General features: G+C 47.7%; 1 protein-coding gene and 1 long non-coding RNA gene across 5 annotated transcripts in view; both read left to right on the top strand.

Moving 5' to 3' along the window:
- Nucleotides 1-406: 406 nt before the first annotated feature.
- LOC120749666 (uncharacterized) lies at nucleotides 407-2,145 on the top strand. Its single transcript, XR_005699723.1, has 3 exons — nucleotides 407-544; nucleotides 671-791; nucleotides 2,020-2,145. It is a non-coding gene; the product is annotated as an uncharacterized LOC120749666 (long non-coding RNA).
- A 727-nt stretch (nucleotides 2,146-2,872) lies between these two features.
- AGPAT3 (1-acylglycerol-3-phosphate O-acyltransferase 3) overlaps nucleotides 2,873-14,604 on the top strand; it is an 86,391-nt gene continuing 74,659 nt past the window's right edge. For 2 of the 4 annotated variants that reach the window (XM_040056998.1, XM_058419531.1), the window contains exon 1: nucleotides 3,319-3,554. The gene's annotated coding sequence lies outside the window, so the exon portion shown is untranslated. Of the gene's footprint in view, nucleotides 2,976-3,318; nucleotides 3,555-14,604 lie in introns of those variants that run through there. The other 2 variants (XM_040056992.2, XM_040056994.2) reach the window with 2 other exon arrangements.

The raw sequence follows: 14,604 nt of genomic DNA, 5'->3' as shown, positions 1-14,604 counted from the left end.
GACCAAAGTGGTGCACCTGCCCTTGCTGGAACATCCCTGATTTTTTAAGAATAGATGAACCCCAGTTCAGTGTCAACTTCAAGTCCACTTGACCCTTCAGCAGCTTGTGCAGAACTGCTGTACCAATATGCAAGTGGTTGCCTGGATTCTGCCCACTCCAGAAGGGAACTGGGGCTTCTCTGCACTTGACTGGAAACAAGGAGGAGATGCCTTTGCACCAGGGGGTTGAACGTGCCTTAAACACAGCTCAGGACTGAAAACGAATATGAAAACATTCTCCAGTGATTTCTAACCAATGGTTTGAGAAGCCAGAATGAGGTCTGGGGAGGGAGGGGCTCTAGCAGGTGAAACGGGTACTAAGAGAGTCTCTTCAGGTGGAGAGAAAATCTGCTTCTGATTATACTCACACTTTCAGTGCAGGAGACTTTCTTTCCAGGATACTCTGCACACCTGTTGGGGTTCTTTGAAATAGCTGCTTCACTCATGCTCTTAAGTAGATTTCAACTGCTTTGATATGTTGAGTGGATTTTGCTCAATTGCAAAGGTTAGTAGTGCTTTATTTGAAATCTTGCTTCACGCACACAGCAAACTCTTCTGTGGAAGAGTTTATTTTAATCCTGGGGATGATGATGGATACATATCAGGACGGTTGCTCTCACTTTCACCCCAGAGGTAATGGACAGAACTTCAGAGAGCTCTCTTAAGTGCTGAGAAAGAGAAGATGTCATTCACCAGAAGATGTCAGAACACAGCAGAGCAGGATTATGGAAACGCATTCCTTGGCACACTTTGTAAGTTCTACCTTTGGGGGATTTTTTAAATGCTGTTTCTGTGTTCACCATTTTTATTTCTAAGCTTTAAAAGTACTTTATTTATTTATTTATTTATTTATCTGTCTCATGCTGAAATACCGTGTGAACGCATCATCCTTTCAGATTTTAGTTTTGATCATTTGATTTTTATGCACACAACACTCTCACTGGACACAATAAGTACTGCAAAGTAGGACTGCCACTATATAATATTATGGGGAATTTATACTTTGCTTTAGTTAAAATTTGGGAAGACCAGAAACAGGTCAGGCAAGCTTAATTGTCGTCCTGCTGGTGATACAATCTGAGCATTTTTCTGACTGAGGAATTACATCATGCTCCGTTTCTGCAGTCAAACTGCCATGAGCTGCTTCTATGAGATCATTTCTCTGAATGAGCTATCTCTTATCTGGAAAAGGACCTGTGAGGTACACTAAAGTTCACACGGAGAAAAAAAAAAAAAAAAAAAAAAAAATTGAAGCACTACTCCATGAGCATCCTTGTCCAAACAAAAAAGTTGCAGGAAAAAAAATGAGCTGCAAATACCTGTGTGGAAAACAAAGGCAAAGAAGAGGCTCAGCACTTCAGAGGAACTGCCTTTGTCCTGTCTCCATTCCATGGGAGGACTGAAATACACCTGTGGTGTTCTCCAGGAAGCCAGGGAGGCTGCTGGAATTTATGGCAGCCTCCTATAAAGCTACAGCAGCACAGGAGATCAGCCAAAGGGTTTGTGGTTGGCCAAGGCAGCGTGGGCTGAGCAGCGTGAGATGAGGCTGATCAGAACTGCCAGGAGGAGGCTGTGCTGGAGGAGAGAGAGGGAAGGAAAAGCAGCACACCCACCTGACCTAAGGGCACAATCTCTGCCTCCTGCTGCAACTGGAAACCAGTTGAGAGTTCTGTGATGGCAGTAAAAATGCAAGGATAAAGGGATCTAATGGCACTTCAAGTAAACACGGCACATAAATATTTAGATATTCCTTGTGTTTACTTTTCTAAAGTAGGTCGAGTTATGATGTTCTGAATGCCATATATCACAGGCAAAAGAGGGAGAACATTTGGAACCTAAACCACAGTTAAATCCACTTTTATTTTGTATAGGTCTACCAAAGTTGCTGAGGGTGAAGATTCAGAGACTATGACCCTCTCTTTCCATGTTACTGCCTGATGTTAATCTCCTCAAAATCTGCATTCTGGAACTCTCTTTCAGAGGCAATGAACACACGTGATCTTGAAGAAAAACCTTTAAGAGCTGCAAGCACTCACCATATTGGAGATTATACCTAATTATTTAGTGGCATCAGTAAGGTGTTTGAAGGATAACAGTAGGAACCGGTATTTAAAAATGTTGTTTTGATTCAACTTCTCCTCTCTTCTCTTCTCTTCTCTTCTCTTCTCTTCTCTTCTCTTCTCTTCTCTTCTCTTCTCTTCTCTTCTCTTCTCTTCTCTTCTCTTCTCTTCTCTCATAAAAACCTCCTGATGCTGAATTTCTCTGGCCAGGACAGACCGTGCATGCAATCCCCTTTCACCCTGAGGAGAACGAGTACGATTCCAAACAAAACCATCACCTTTTAAAACTTACTCTGAACATCGGTCCGAACTTGTACTGCCTTTGATGCGTTCCGACCGGCTGCTTTTTGTTTATATACAGGAACAAAAAGACGCTGTCAGTGTGTCGGTGTCACGTTTGTACCAACCAAATATCAAGCCAACAGCCCAGGTGAGATCCTGCTGTTTTCATGGAGCGCTCCCAGCACGCCCCGTCCTTTGCCGGGCGCGGATTTACAGCGCACGGAGCGGCTGCGACCGAACCCCCACCGCCTCCATCGCTTCTCCTCCATCCCGCCCCGGGATTGTGCCATTCAGCTACTCTGTTACGTGCCCGTTTCCTGCCTTACTGAAGTTTCCATCATCGATCCCCCACGGCTCCATCCCCGCCTTTCTCCCACACAGATCCCCCGTGCCCGGGAGCTTCGCCCGCCCCAGCCGGGAGCCGCCCGCTCCCTCCCAGCCCCGCGGGGCGGCTGCGGCGGGGCCGGGCCAGCGGGCACCTCCCTCCCCGCATCCCCGCATCCCCGCATCCCCGCGGGATGCGCTGCCGGGAGGGCGGGCGCACACGGACGGCGCTCCCCGGGGACAGCGGAGGGAGGCAGAGCCATGTCCCCGGTGAGCGGCCCCGGGAGAGCGGTGGGGCTGCGGGGGAGCCGCGCTCCCGGGCCGGGTAATCTCCCCACGGGAGCGCGGGGCGATGGGCGCCGGGGCGGCAGCAGCAGCGGGGGCGGCGGCTCCGGCTCCTCCGCATCGCGTCCCGCTGCGGCGCGGGCAGCGCGGAGCCCCGGGCGGGCGCAGCGGGGCGGAGCCGCGCCGGGCGGGAGGAGCGGCGGCGGCGGCCGCTGCCGCCCCCGCTATCTGACCCGACCTTCCCCCTCCTCTCCTCTCCTCCTCCTCCGCCCCCCGGCTCTCCTGCCCCCAGCGGCCCGGGAGGAACTGAACCATCGCCGCACAGGAAGTAGCGGCTGCGGGGAGCGGCGGCAGCGACAGCCGGGGCTGCCGCACTCAATGAGCGACGCTCCCGCAGCCGCCCGCCCCGCTCGCCCCTTCCCCGCCTCCCGAGGGCAGCGGCGCCGAGCCAGCCCGCCGCCGCCGGGGGCTGGAGGCTGAAGCGGGCAGAGGCAGCTCCGGCTCTTCCCGAGGAAGAGGAGGAGGAGGAGGAGGAGGAGGAGGAGGCGGCGGCGGGGACCGCAGGTTGGTGCCGCTCCGCCGGCGAGGCGCGGGTACCGGGATGCGGAGGGGGAGGCGGGCGGCGAACCTCGGCGGCCGGGGCAGCATCCCCCGCCCGGCGCTGCCGCACGCCGGGGGCTCGGCCGGGAGCCCCTTGGGAAAGGCCCCGGAGCGCCGCCCCCGCTGCGGCGGCTCGGGAGGAGCCGCGCCGGGCCCAGCCCGGCTCGGTCCGGCGGTGCCGGTGCCGCCGGAGGGGACGGCGCTTTGTGCGCCGGCGGGCGGTACCCGGGGCGGGGAAGGGCACGGTGGTCCCGGCCGGAACGCGTCCTGCCCATCCCGGGTGAGATGGACGCCGTCCCGGGAGGCGCAGGCTGGCGGCTGGCTGCCGGGAGGAGGGCGGCTGGGCTCCCCGCCGAGTGCGATGGATGGATGGATAGGCAAAAAGTGGGGGAGCGGTTTGAAACAAAAGGAAAGGGAGAAGAAATGCCCGTTTCGGAAGAGCCGGGCTGTGCAGTGTTTGCCAGTGCAAAATGGAGAAGAGCAAACCCTATTGATCTGAGAGAGGCAACCGAATGGGATGCTGTTGTGCCTGGATTCTGCTCAGAGGATGCTGATGGATATATTAGGGTGTTAGCCTGATGTGCAGGCATCCAAATGAATAAGCCCGCTGATTATCCCCGTAGAGCTTTTAGTACACTGTATTCCGATGGATACAAGGTATTCAGTTTTTGTGTGGAGATGGGAACCTGTTTGATGCCACACTTGGCGTGTTCTTCCCCACCGGTATTTTTTCTTCTTTTAATCTTCATGTTTCCTCATTGATTAGGCAGAGAGCCTGAGTGGTATGAGAAAGGAAAGCGTCAGAGTTTCCACGAATCTCGCTGCTCTTTCTTCAAAGCAGTAATAATCTCATTAGCTCATCATGTTGTCTTGCTCATTAATTTCAAGGCCAAAACAAACTTCGTGGCCTTTCCCCCTCTCCTGCCCTGAAGGAAATAGGCTGGAGTCCAAGATGGCATGTTTGCTGTCGGTGAATTGCCGCTGTGACAAGCGTGTTTGGGAGCAGAGTGGTAAAGCTCTCCACTTGACTTGGCACTGTTTCTCTTGTGGTGACGCTCTTCACTTGGGACTGTGCTTGAATCACAGGTCATTTGGGTGAAGTTCAATGTAATCTCAGGTATATGTGGCTTTTTTCCTCCCAAGTTTGATTCTAGAAGCAGTAGGACTTGTACAGTTTTCCATTAATTTTCCTGCAAGGCTGCAGCTGTGTAGGAGATGATGAAGTTAAATGGAGTTGTAGTTGGGCATTGGGCTGTTACTGAACTCCTTGTGCTGTGAACAGTCCTGACCCTTGGATTTTAAGCATAAATGTTCCAATTTATGTAATTTCCTGTAACTTTCACGGGAGCCTTCGCTTTTGGTTCCCTTCAGTGTACTCTAGTCTTCTTTCCCTTTCACATCTATGGATGACTAAGACTGTGCTCATTACTTTCAGTATGGCTTTCAGTCTTTTCCGAGAGCAGTTTTATGTACTCTTAAGAAAGTCTCACTATCTCTTTCTTGCCTGATTCCCACCTTCACCTCTGCACTCTCATACACACAGTTAATTGGAGAAAGCAGGACAGAGAACAGTTGGTCTCCAAATATAGCTGGAATTCAACAAGCACAGGAAAAACACCTGACCAGATTGTCCCCGCTGAGCGTGATAAAAATGGCAGGACACTTCTCAAAACTTTGTAGTGCAGTTTAACAATGCTCTGCTGAGAGTGCTCAAGTTGTGCCTGGCGAGGGCTGAAATCAGGATGGGCTTTAGTTGAGGTAATGTTGGGCAGAAAAAAAGAATGCTATTTCCTCTTCCCCTTGTGGTTTCTTTTATCTCTGGAGAGGTGCATTAACAAACCGGACAAAATTCAACTTACAATTACAGGGAACTCTGCTAGCACAGAGTATATGTTCTTTTCCCAGCCAGAGCTAAGGCTTTCTGCTCTGTATTAATCTTCTTACAAAATGAAATTATTGCATAGTCCTGTGCTGCTTTCCTTCTTTTTTTTTTTTTCTTTCTGCCTCTGTTAGCAGAAAGATGCATTGTTTTCAGATCGTAAATGGTGTCTTGTTTTCTTACAAACTATTACAGAATAATTGGATTTGAGGCTTACATTTTGTGGGGAAACCAGTGTGAATAAAGTATCGCTGTTAACTGTAATGACTTGACCTATCCTAAATTTATGATAGCCATAAATTTTGAGAGGCTACTTCTATACTCTATGCAAATTAAAAAAAAAAAAAAAAAAAAAAAAGTTGCATGCCGTCTTGCTGCTTTGGCTTATGAGAACATAATTCTTGGTAAGAATGGCCAGGGTACTGATGGAGAAACTTAATTGTCATCTGCAGTGGCTAAAAATGTCCTGTTCTTTCACTGGGTTTATTTAGCGTTCGTGCTTGGTTAGTGCATGTGTAACCTGGTTGTAGTCGGTGCCTGAACAAAGACCAGGTGTCTTGGCAATTGGTGCTCGCAGTGCTGGGAGATAAGGAACAAAAGAAATGACAAAACCCAAAGAGAACTTGGGATTTCATTGTTTCTCAGACTGTTTTTCTACCTTCTGGTGCAGAGACATTAATTAATAAGTGCTCTCTGTCTACACCTGCATTCCAGGTTAGGGCCAGGGAGCTTTTGCTTGTGGGTAGCTCTTACCAAGTAATTGATAACTTTTTTTTTTTTTTTTTTTTTAAACCACTAAAACTAAAAGGAAGGGAAAAGAGAGATATTTGAAGGCGTTATCCTAATTTCTTCTTTATCTATGATATTAACCAAGATAAAATAAGCAAAAGGAACACTAATCCCCAGGCCTCTGCTGCATGCTTGATGAAGATATTCTGAAATGTGTTGCATGAAAATCATTTTGCCATCTGATGCAGGATCCTGGTAGGATTCCAGGCATGAGTCAGCACCTAAGTTAGGGACTGATTATCACTAGGACACAGGCACCTGTGGGCAAAATCATCATCTAGGAGGTGTTTAATTTGCTGGTGTACCAAACTTGGTTTATTAATTGCAGAGGTCCAAATTTCAGATGGTTAAAGAGGAAGCGAACCCTTGCTTAAGTATTTCTTTTGATGCCTCCAAAGTCAGTATATATTTATGATTTTTTCTGTAGCATTTCCTTGTGCCTGTGAGTCTGGATATGTTTATGCAAGACATGACAGTGATGACCACTGGAGCACTTAGACGTGTTACACACAAGTCATAGCAAAGATGAAAGAAATATTTGTCTTTTCTGTAAAGACCAATCTACAGGTGCTGCCTTTGGATCCAGCCCTTTGCAGCAGCTCTGCCTTCTGCTCTGCATGTGTTTGCAGCTGTCTGACCAGCATAGCTGTGCTGGATGGGACATTTGTCTAGGGAAGCAGGAGACTTGGGTTCTAGTTCTTGTCCAAATGAGAATTCAGTGTTGTAAGAACTGGGAGCCTCTGGGGTTCGTTTTTGCAGGTAAACCCAAGTAAAACCCAAATAGTTTTAGGAGGGAGTTGCATTGAGTGAAGAAGTGCTGGGTGGCAATTATGATAAAGCTTTCCTGGCCTTTTCCCTGGAAGGTATGGAAATAATGCACAGCTCAGGGTATGTGAGGGTCCTTCTCTCTGGGCTGATGGGCACAGGAGACAATCAGAGCGACCTTTCTGTTTCATGCCTGTTTTGTGATGTGGCCAGTGTTGTCTTGCACCTTGAACTTTCTAAAGCTGTTGATCTCTATGAGACAAACCCAGGGAACGCAGGAATTGGTAGTACATCTCCTTGCTGTTGGTAAAAGAGCCCAGTTCCTCCTGTTGCTTTTTTTCTGTCTCCTTACTATTTAATTTTTCTCTTTCCCATCCCCAGCCCTTGTGGCTGTTCTGAGACATCCAGCTTTAGGGAGAGCATGCATGCAGTTCTGGGCTTGTGCCTCCCCTGGGAATTGGGAAAGTTGGGACCTAGGCTCTGTGAGGCTTGCGACTGCAATGCTGCGGTTTTTGTGCACCCATAGGTGCCAGTTCCTCTGTAGAGAGCCAGCATGAAACAAAGAGAACGAGCTTTCTGTTCCCTCTTGGATGAGGAATGAAAGCTGGTGTGCAGACTAGTCTTAATACTGTCATTTATTGTGCAGAAGTATCAATAATGTGGTGTTTGCTTTCCAAACAAAAGATGCGTCCCAAAGAGTTTGAAGCCCGTGTGAAGCTTGGTGTAGTGGAAATGATTTTTTCCTCTGCCAAATCAGCTGTGCCCTAGGTTACAACCTTGTTGCCTAATTTTGTGATTACTGCTGGAGTTTGACTGCTCAGAAAAAGCTTGTCCTTGAAGGAGGTGTCGATTTCCCTGTATTTTATGAGATAGAAAAGGCATATAGATCCCTCATACATTTGGACTGAAATGGTAAAAGTTTTCCATGCCAATGAGGTGGATCCAAGTGTATTGCGGAACGTTTTGAATCAAACAGCTTCTGTGTATTCAGGGGAAAAGAAAAAATAAAAACCAACAAAAACCACCCCTATTTAAACTGCTACAGAGTTCTGCATCAGTGCTAAGAGCTATTTAATAGCCGGGTGTAAGCAGTATGACATTGGACTCTGTGTGTAGCAGCTCTTCTCCGTGCAGACTTTCTCATTTGCTGTAAATGAAATGAGATTTCAGTGACATTTTTAGTTCCTTTCTTTCCTCCTCGTGTTGTTCTTGTGTGTTAGCATTGCTTAGGTAATTACAGTGTGCTCGCTTGAAGCCCTGACAGCCTAAACTGAGTTCTTTGTAAAAAAACATGGTGTTTCCCTAATTAAGAGAGACTAGAAACAGCACCTGAATATATTAATTAAATAGTCAAAGTTGATCTCTGTTTAGGATATATTAACAAGCAAAACAAAATACATTTCTGACTAAAATGTTGCTCAGAGTAAATGAGCTGCTGTGAGGCACCTTTTTTTTTTTTTTAAATGAGGAAAAATAATTTGTTGGTGCTGCAACTGTCACACATGCACGGTCATGCAAAATTCATGTGAGATAGTTCCCAATTCCATGGTGCCGAGAACAATAGCCGCTATTTCTTCTTCAAAGCTCTTCAGAGATGTTAAATAACCCTTGTGACAACCCTATGAAGTGAGTATTGTAGTAATTTTGTACGGATGGCAAAACAATTAATCGGCGTCGTCTCTGGCTGTACCGAGAGCGGGATCTGCAGCGCGCCCGGGGCTCGCCCCGCTGCTGGAGCTCCTGCGAGGGGCGGTGAGCCTGTCCTGCTGCCTCTTCTGCCCGGATCCGCTGATGAGAACAGTCTGCAGGCGCTGTGGCCATCAGCGTGAAGGTGTGTAGGGCGGGGTGGAACCTGTGCGTCCTGATAAAGGAAGGATTCAGCCCGCCCCAAATCGCTCTGACCGCGCCGCTGGCGTCGCTTCTTGGAGGAGCGGTGCGTGGAGGTGTTGGATCTGGAATGTCCATCTGAGCGTGAAAGCTGGGTTGCTCGGACCGACTGCAGAGCGCAAGTTTCCTCGTTCCTGGGATGAGATTCTGGCCTGACACTTCCCACTGGGGCCTTGCCAGCCTGGGCTTGCTTAGTTTGGCTTGAGGGTGATCTGGAACCCTTTCCTTTGATCTGAGAAGGATGCAGATCCCACTGTTCCCTCTGCTACGTGAGCACCAGCTGCATCTGCCAGCCCAAGGAGGTCTGGATAAGCGGGACATAAGCTCCTGTTTGGGTCGGGCCAGCCTCACAGCTCCCCTGTGCAGCCTGGCTCTGGCTGCCGAGATGCTTGTGTCTCCTCTTCTCCTGCACCAGCTCTGCCTGCTGCCCTTCCAGGAGTTATAAATGCCACAGCAGATGGCTTGGGGAGGCAGTGTCTGTAATTACTGCTGCAAGATTTGCTGAAGCTTGACTCTGCACAAAGAACGCTTTTTTCCCCCCCCCTCTGGAGATTCAAAGTTGTTGGTACTTCAAATGCAGATTTGGTCTTTTCAGGGGAACACGATGGAGGAAATGTGTGATTTACGTGCTGGTTCAAAAGCAGCCTGTCTTTCCTCTTGTTAGCAGTTTCCAGTCTTCTCTTGCTAGGTCGAGCATTCCTGTTCCTGGTAGCGATATGGGCTAGACTGCTTATGGACCCAGGTTTTGATAACGGCTGACAAACTGCTAATAACACAGCCATAATCAGTTTATTGGGCAGGTAGGAAACCTTCCAGCAGGTCCCAGTGTGAATGTTCTCCCATCTGAGCGGGGATGTGCAGCTCTGGGTTTGACACATCTTCAGTGCCTAATGCAAGAGCTCCTCGTCTCCCAGTTGCAGCTGTGATTGATTGACCCAAGGTTATGCTGCACTGTGATTTCTTTTCTGTGGGCTCCTTGCTCCAAATACCTTTCTGAAGTCTTGATCTCCTTACCAGAGTGTCTGGGCTGAATTTTCTCCTCTTGCATCTCTCTGAGGCTGATGGCCCTTGGGTTATTAACCATGCAGCTAGCCAGGTTTGAATTATGGGAGGGCTGAAGGGAAAGAAAGGTTTTCATTTCCTGAGGCCAGTGAAGAGGCTGTGACCCAAATCACACCCTGAGCAATGTGTTTTCCTTCTGGTGGTCACAACAGAGGTGGTGCCTCTGGCTCCTCAGACAGCTTCCTGTGGTTACTCTGTAGTTACTCTGTGTTACTCTGTGGTTACTCTGTAGTAGTAGTAGAGAGGGTTGCAGCCCCTCTCTTCCTAGGGAGCACAGGAGTCTCCTCTCTATTTGAGGGATTTTTATTTATTTATTTATTTATTTAACTTGCTTTGCTTGTAAATGACATTTGGCTAAAAGCATAAGTAGCAATGGGACTTTGGGCCAGATTGCAGATTGTTCTTGGACTCCATTTCCAGTGAAATATCATCACTGGGATCATGGGATTGAGGTGGCTTTGGTGTTTTGGGGTTTTTATCTTGTCTTTTGCTTTCCTGGCCACCCCCTGGCCGTTTTGCACTCTCTGCTCACAGCTAACTTTTCTGAAACTTGTAAAAGGTTTTCACGTTGAATTTGCCTGTGGTATTGCCCTGACGTGTGGAGGGGACAACTACTTGAAAACAGATGTATATCATATTTAGCTAGCACTGTAGCAAGAAAGTTGTATAATCTTTTAGGAATTGAGGTGGCTTAATCTGAAATAGGATGTACTTTGACTAACTCAGTTTGCTTTTTATTGTCTCGAGTTGAGTTGTTCCTGTCAATGGAAGCTGAACTGGCTGGCCTAACGCTCCAGCTGCATTTTTCCCTAGCATCTTCTGTGATGCTACAAGACCTATTGCTGCCAGACACTGCTGATTCCTTTCAAGCTTTCCTGCCCAAATATTCATTAGAAAACACTCAGTGAGCCCTCTCCCTCTGCCTGCTCTGAAAAGACTGAGTTTGCATTCATTGCCTAACAGCAGTGGTGCCTTAAACTGAACTGAGAAGGCAGCAGCAGAGAATTGCCTTGGCTGCACATCACTGGCATCTTAGGCAGCAGCAGCAGGGTCACAATGTGCTTGCCCTGGTCCTCTGCTCTTTCCTGGCCATCAGCTGGGGTGGACCTTGGCTCTGACCTGCTACAGACGTGCTTGTGTGCTGCCTGGGTCCTGCTCAGCCCCCAGAAATGGCATTCAGCCTTGTCTTTGAAAACTTTGGTTAAAAATGGCATTGCTTCTGCTTGTTTGTTGCAGCTCAAGCTGTGGCTGTGCACTGAGGACCATAACTTATAGTGAAGGGTTTTGGAGCACAGAGTCTAAGAATGAAGAAGTGTCCATTAAATATGTATGTTTATGGTGTTATATGTGTACTGCTGCTGGCAAGCTCTCCTAAGTGCAGCTCTGACTATTCCACAGCCCTCTCGATGGTACTTCTCTGGCTTTTATTTTTAACTTTGAAGCTTTTGCCAACAACTTTCCGATAAGGAGAAGTTTAATTTTTGTCTGTGTACTGTAGTTTTTTTTCTGGTGTATTCCAGTGCTCTGCTGCAGTGGTGTGTTGGCTTTTCAGAAGCAGTATCATGCTGGAGGACAAGAGCTGACCCAAGTGGTGGTGGTGAGTTCTGGGGCACTCACAAGATCACCTCAGTTATACTTCACAGTAAAAACCAGGTAGACACTGTTCATCTTTGAAATAACAGGACCTGCTGTATGCAACCCACTAGGAGCCTTGCTTCATTCAGGTAATGGGCATCTACCTTTCTCTACAGCAAAAGAAAGTGGTGTAATCCTTTCTTTTTTTCTTGCACTGTTTGTATTTCATCAATTTTTAATGCCCTAAACCTTAAACATTTTCGAACACTTTCTGTTTCTCAGTAGATGTGGTCTGGAGGTTGAACCTTTGGTTTTCTTTTGAGGCATTGAAGGGTGCCAAGGCTGTACTTCACATCCATCTACTCTAACTCTTCCAACACCAATTCTAAACCTGTCCTGATGGCTCCCAGAGGAAGCTGTCAACTGCTGTGAGGGGTTATCTCTGGGTAACTTGGCTTGCTGGGCCTGAGAGAGGAGGAGGAGGATGTGTTTTTGTACGAGGGAAGGCAGCAGAAGCTTCACTGCACTTGGCGTTGCATTTGAAACTAGCACTGGTTGCTCTTCACACCACTGCTGCTGTGAGGGAAGGCACATCCTTTGAGAACATGATTGGGTTGATAGTGGCAGTGAGGACTTCCTTCTCAGTGGAAGAACATCCAAAAGAATGTGGTTTCACGTTGGTTTGACAGGCATTTCCTCCGCTGATTTATTTTAATAAAATTTTTGCCTAGATGGCTTTTTTAATTGAATATTTAAGCAAGCTGAAAGCAGGCATTTCACTGTCTCTCTTTAATTTGTGCTGATATATGGTTTAGCATAATTATTTTTTAATGCCCTTTTTTTAAAGTGTAGTGCCCTCATCCTCCTGACCCTCCTCACTCAAGGAGAAGTGGATTTAATTTGGAGGGAAATGTCTGTTGTATTGCTGCCCTGTGGCAGGGAGGTATGCGGGAGGGGTGGGCTTGGTAAAAAAAAAAAAAAAATTGCTGGCTTTTAAAGTGATGGGTTCAGGCCAAAAAGCATTAAGAATGGTCTGAGGCGCACTGTAGCACTTGTAAGCTGCCTTTCTGAACCTCATGAATTTAGTTCTAAATATGAACCTTGCAGCATTGCACAGATGCCTTGGTTTTACTGGGTGACCTAAAATAACCAACTTACAAATTTTCTCCTTCTTCCCCCTCTCCATTCCTCTCACAGGCCTGTCCTTTCTTGTTGGCCAGCATTAACTGTCCTGGATCCCTAAAGAGGAAACAGAGCCATGCTCCTCTCTTTTTAGGTTTCTGCCTGATCCAGTGTGTGGAATGGTGGAGTACTCCTGGGTAGGAGGATTTTTGTCACTGAGCAGATAAAACTGGCCACCTCCCATCTAGGTGGCTCCTCTCTCTTCCCCAATGCACTAGGAACACCAACACTGGAAAAAGAAGGTTGGCACCATCATTGGTAGTGGGATTGCAGTTTAGTCTGGAACAGAGGAGTCTGCTGGTACTCTTGAACCCTCCCTTTGAATAAGATTAATCACAACAGCCTCAGTTTGTGGTGATACCATTGCCTACGTTCATTTGTGCCTCTGTATTTACTCTGGAGGCTTTTCTTTAACACTGTTCATTAACACAGCGAGGTTGGCAAAACTTCTAAAGGGGAAAAAAGCTCTAGGCTTTCTTGTATTCCTACTAAATACCTATTTTGATTGTATCCAAAAATGTAGTGCTTCCACTCAGCAGTTTCAAACTTGAATGTGGGTCGGTCTTAGGTGATTGCAAAGAAACCCCAAGAACCCCAAACCCTTCCTTTCTCTGTGACCCCAAAAAAGAAAAAACAAGCACCCTAGACGAGGCTGCACACACACACAAACACACACCCCCCTGCAAAATGGTTCTCCTTGGCATGAGCCGGACTGTGGCATGCAGCTGAAGGCACCTTCTCCTGTGGACCAAGCTGTAGGAAAAACTGAGTGGGGAAGAAAATTCACAGAGGTGTCTAGAAAACATTAATAAAGGGAAGGTTTAAAGAATCAAGATGGTTCTACGTAGAGAGCACCTGAAAGCCTGCTGCAGGAGCAGAAGGGAGTGAACTGCTGTCTGTGCCTGCTGTAGACAGGACAGGTTAGGGATTTAAGATGCAGAATAAAGAGCTGCAAAAGTTTGGAAAAAGCCTTCTGTTGCCAAGCAGGAGTTGTAAAATCGAATGTTGCTGGAAGGAACTAAAAAAGAAAAGATCCTGGCAGATGCTGGAGAAGAGTTGGGATTTGGTTTTTCTGCACTGGGGACAGGAGTGTCTGGTCCCTGGTGAGAAACGAGCCCTTATGAGACGTGGCAAGGGGCAGGTGAGATCCAAAAAATGTAAGCTCTTGCCTTCTCTGCTCTTCCCTTAGGTTGCTGTGCAAAATAAAAAAAGAAAAAGCTTAAAAGGAGGTAGGGAGCAAGAAATTAGCAGTCATGATGAAAAGAACTAAAAGGTGGTAGAGAAGCATTGCTGTCAAAGTTTGGGGACAGCTGGGTTAGGTGACTTACAGAAATCTCCTTTAGCTGCAGGCTCTGCAATTTTATATTGGGAGAGACTCGTGTTCCAACCCTGCTCCACTCTTGGAGCCTCACGTGCAGTGAATTCCAGCACAGGGCAACACTGACCCCTCTGAGTGTCAGATCAAATGACCCTGGGAAGGATATTGGGAGTTTTGCTTCGCTGTCAAGTGGCCCTTTCAGGTAGGGGCTGCTTCTTGCCTTGCTCTTTGAGAACGTGAAGCAATTCACTTGCAATCCCAGTGTGTTCCATGGTGAAGGTAGAGCAAAGCCTTGAAGGTGATGACCTTAGAGATCAGCCTCAAAACAGTTGCTTGAACCCAGAAAGACCATGGTGCCTTCAGTTTGCCTTTTTTTTTAATCCTCTGGGCTCTCAGTGAGTTTCTGTGGCACAATTAATTCCTGACGACCAGCCAAAGGAGCGTGGTAGCTACCAGGAACGCACGGAGGGCACCAAACAAAAGCTGAAAAGCCGGGTAAGTGCCGGCAGAATTTAAATTCAGGTGCTGGTTCTCTCTACAGCACAGTCCTGCTTGCC

The sequence above is a fragment of the Hirundo rustica genome, chromosome 2 (assembly GCF_015227805.2).
Source record: "Hirundo rustica isolate bHirRus1 chromosome 2, bHirRus1.pri.v3, whole genome shotgun sequence".
Classification (NCBI taxonomy): Eukaryota; Metazoa; Chordata; class Aves; order Passeriformes; family Hirundinidae; genus Hirundo; species Hirundo rustica.
This window is presented reverse-complemented; position numbering and strand designations above follow the sequence as displayed.